Here is a 4,692-nt window from a genome sequence, read left to right as displayed (position 1 = left end):
GTAAGCGTAGATGATTATATTCGGGATGGACTTCCCAGGGCATGGACTTGCCTTATTTATTTATAATTGTGATGAATTCCCTGGACATGGATCTTGTCCGAATCATTTATGTTTGGGGATAAATTACCCCTGGGCTAGATTGGCTTTATACCGTACTGAGTGGCTGACTGTTAGTTGATGTATATATATACATGGGATGGATCTTCCCTGGGCTGGATTGGCCATATACAGTACTGAGTGACCGAGTAATTTGTGATCGTGAGTACACGAGGTTTTTCTACTGAGATGTCATATTCCTCATATTATTCAGAATTGGTCTATTTTACTTGTACTGAGTTTAACTGTTGAACTTTAAAGAATGCCTACATTTATGTACCGTTATTGCTATATTGGATTGTACCTACTGAGCTCGTCACTACTTTCAGCACAAAGGTTAGTCTTGTTACATATTGAGTTGGTTGTACTCATACTATACTCTGCACCTCGTGTGCAGATCCAGGTACTTCCGGATACGGCGACTGTTAGATCTCAGAGTGTTATCAGTTGGAGACTATCAAGGTAGCTGCTTGGCATCCACTGACCTTGACTCTCTTCCTTTCAGTTATTGTACTGTTCTATATTTTCAGACAGCGTTGTTATCAGTCAGACTTTGTTGTCATTTAGATGCTCATGTACTCAGTGACACTGGGTTTTGGTATTATATCCGTATTTGTGAGATTTTTCTGTTAAATCTAAATATTATATTTTCAAACTTAAAAGATATTGTGTTTTATTAAGGTTGTCGGCTTGCCTAGTATTGAGATAGGCGCCATCACGATATGCGGATTTCGGATTGTGACAGGAGTCCCCCTCTATCTTTATTATGTTATTTCCTTAACCTCATTAGACTTTGATGTATAGGGATATTTAGTATTTCTCTTTAGAGCCTGTGACTTATATCTACCGGGTTTTGAGAGTTGTTATACTTGAATTGTAGTTTTTGTTTATTACAGATGTTGATGTTTTTGAGATTTGGCTTAATTTTTTAGTTATTTTGCATACTTGATTAGGTTTACCTAGTCTTAGAGACTAGGTGCTGTCACGATATCCTACGGAGGGAATTTGGGGTCGTGACAAATGAGTATCAAATTATTAAAATTAGATAAATAGTTTGAGACATAAAATAAAATTAAACATAAGCTCATGAAAATGATGAATATAAAATCAAAAAATAAAATGTGTTGAGTCAATGTTCTAGAACAATAGATCATGTAGATATAGTTTGTATTTTTATTTTTATGTAAATATAGTTCAAAATTAAAAAATCTCTGCAAATTTAGGAATTTACATTGATTAAATAGATCAGAATAGAAATACTATCTCCTTTACTTTTCAATCGACTTCTTTATGGGAAAGTCAAACTGTTTAATAAAAGTACTATGTATTATAATTTTTTGTACCAGATTTATATACGTTATTCTAATGATTTTAACATTTTAATAATATTAGAACTTCTAACATAGTTTTAAGTATAACAACAACAACAAATTCAATGAATTACCACAAGTGAAGTCTGGTTAGGGTAAGATGTACGCAGCCTTACCCTATCTTGATAGGGCAGATAGTTCTAATTAAGAAATATTCAATAATTTAAAGATTTTATTTGATTTCAAAGTGTGAATAATTTAATACAATACAACAATATCGTTCCTACGAATTGTTAAGTTTTGTAATATTAGTCTTTGTAATTGTAATAAAAATTTAGTTGTAAAATATTAATTTATAGAAAAACAAAATGATGGAAATACATTTATTTAATTTGAGTGAATATAAAATATTTATTTTTGGTTTCGAAATTGAACAAACGTAAACCAAACCACTAAACAAAAAACAGTCGAAGACTAATGTAACGACTCGATCGATCATTTTTGAGCTCTAGCGCATCGTTCGATGGTTTGAGGCCTTGAATAGTTTCACTTCATGTATTATGACTTGTACACGTAGTTAGAAGTGAATTTCGGGAAGTTCAGAGTTAATTCAGATGGAAAATTTTCAATTCGAAGCTTTAAGTTGGATGAATTGACCAAGGTTTAATTTTTGAGTAAACGACCTCGAAATTGGGATTTGAAGGTCCCAATAGGTTCGTATGATGATTTCATACTTGGGAGAATGATCAGTTCAAATATCGGGTGACCCAGGAGTATTTCGACGCTTAATATGAAAAAGTTTGCATTTTGAAGGTTTAAGAATTTCTTAAGTGGATTTAAAGTGGACTTTGGTGCTATCGATGTCCGTATGGGTTTCGAACCTTGGAATAGGTTCGTGTCGTGATTTTTATCTTGCACGCAAAATTTGGCATCATTCTGGGATGTTTGGGCATAATTCGCACGCGTTCGGCGAAGTTGGAATGTTTGAAGGCTTAAAGAAAGGTTTCGATCATCGATTCATAATTTTAATATTGTTTGACGTCACTTGAGGCTTCAACTTAGCTCGTATCATGTTTTGGGATGTGTTGGTGTGCTTGGATGGGTCCCGGGGGCCTCAGGGGTGATTCAGATTGGAAATCGGGATGAGTTTGGACTTGGGGAACTGCTGAAGTGCACCGGTTCTGGTGCGATCACCTGTGAAGGATTTGGTCGCAGGTGCGAGACCGTAGGGGCGTGTTCGGCATCGCAGGTGCAGAGTTGTGCTTGGCAGGGGAGATACGCAGGTGCGAGGGTTTGGCTACACCTGCGAGCTCGCAGATGCGGGCAGTTGAGTGCAGAAACGAAGGAGGAGAGGCATGACCTTCCGCATATGCGAAGGCCTGAGCGCAAGTGCGCAACTACTGGCGCGACCAAAGCTTCCGCAGAAGCAGAACGGGCAGGATAGTGAAGGCTCGCAGGAGCGAACATTTTTTCGCAGAAGCGGGGATGACTGGTCTTAGAAGGGACCGCACCTGCGATGGATTTTTGCACAGGTGCGGAGTCGTAGGTGCGACTGGTGGACCGCAGATGTGAAAGTTGCTAGGTAGTGGGGTACTTTTAATTCGAGACTTAGCCCATTCCCCCGACATGTTTATTTGGTTTGGGCGATTATTTGAGCTCTTCAAGAGGGGATTCTCATCATCTATTGCAAGGTAAGTACTTACCACGTATTGTAAGTAGAAATTTGAGATTTTGGTAGAAAAGCTAGAAATTTGGTATTTTTGGATTTTTCTCACTAAATTGGACATGGAATTAGGAATGAATTATATATTTGAGTTCGTGGTATTATGGGTAAAGTTTATCTTCGAAACTTTTCGAAATCCGGGCACATGGGCCCGAGGGTCGACTTTAATAACTTTTTGAGCGGAGTTGAGAATCATTATAAATTGTTAAGTTATGCGCATTGGACTATATTTTGATTGAACTGTACATTGTTTGACTTGTTTCGGATCGTTTGGCTTTGAATTGAAGAGTTATAGGGGTGTTAGAGTCATTATAGAACTTCGGAGCGAGGTAAGTCTCATGTCTAACCTTGTGAGGGAAAAACTACCCCTAGGTGATGTAATAGTTATGTGATACTAGTTGTGGGTACTATATACGCATGAGGTGATGAGAGTCCGTATGTAGCTAAAGCATGTTTATATCCGGGTAGACTCAGAACCTTATCATGTAATATTTGAATTATTTGAATTCATTCTGCTAGCTTAATTAATTGAATTTATAATTAAAATTGATTTAGAAATAAATATATGTATACCTGGCCGAGCCTTATCACCTTGAATTGTTGGCGAGTTATTTTAGAAATGATAAAGATTATATTCACTTTGTGCTTATGTACTGTATTTTAAGCACGTGTCTCGTAATTCGGTAACTTTTTTCCTTTCTTGTGGAGCGGGCAGAACACCTCGGCAGTATAATAGATGCATCTATAGTTCGTGCCGCTCGACCCTCGATAGTGTACACATTATTCTGGATCGGGCCAAATGACCTTGGCATAATCGTGCGTTATATCGCTAGCGGTCCGAACATTCACGAGATTATCTTTCCACCGATGCCCGACGTTTTATATGGTACTTCTTATCCGTTTGTTACTGGTACTTGATACATCTAAGTTGTTGAGGTAGAATACAAGACTAAGAAATTCATACTTTAAAAGGTATATTTGGAAGATTAGGTAACTTACAGATTTACTCCATTATTGCTGTGTGCTTCACATCTGCTTATGATTTACTATATTATTTTGTTGGGCCTCTAGTAAGTATCGATGCCAACCCTTCATCACTGATTCTTCGGGGTTAGGCTAGATACTTACTGGATACGCATTGATTTATGTACTCATTCAAAACTTCTGCACTAAATGTGCAGGATCTGACAAGTTCAATTAGTGGTCATTTTGGCGCGTAGGCACAGCTGCCGAGGAGACTTTATGGTGAGCTGCATTTCAGGCTACGTATCGCAGCCCACAGAGTCTCCATTGTACCGTTTACTTTATCCTGTCTTATTTAAATTTCGGACAGAGGTTGTATTATTATACTCCTTAATAAATGCTCATGCACTTGTGACACCAGATTTTGGGGGTGTTCTAGAATTTGTAATGGATTGTTTTACACTGATTCACTTTCACTTATTATTTTAACAAAACTGTACGTAACTACAATTTATTTTAATGCACTAACCTCGTTATCCAAGAAAGATTTGCGATTTTTAAAAAGGATAAAATGAATGATTAAGTATTGGCTTGCCTAAC

Source organism: Nicotiana tomentosiformis, chromosome 8, assembly GCF_000390325.3.
Source record: "Nicotiana tomentosiformis chromosome 8, ASM39032v3, whole genome shotgun sequence".
NCBI lineage: Eukaryota > Viridiplantae > Streptophyta > Magnoliopsida > Solanales > Solanaceae > Nicotiana > Nicotiana tomentosiformis.
The sequence above is the reverse complement of the archived record's forward strand: the minus strand, read 5'-3'. Positions refer to the sequence as shown.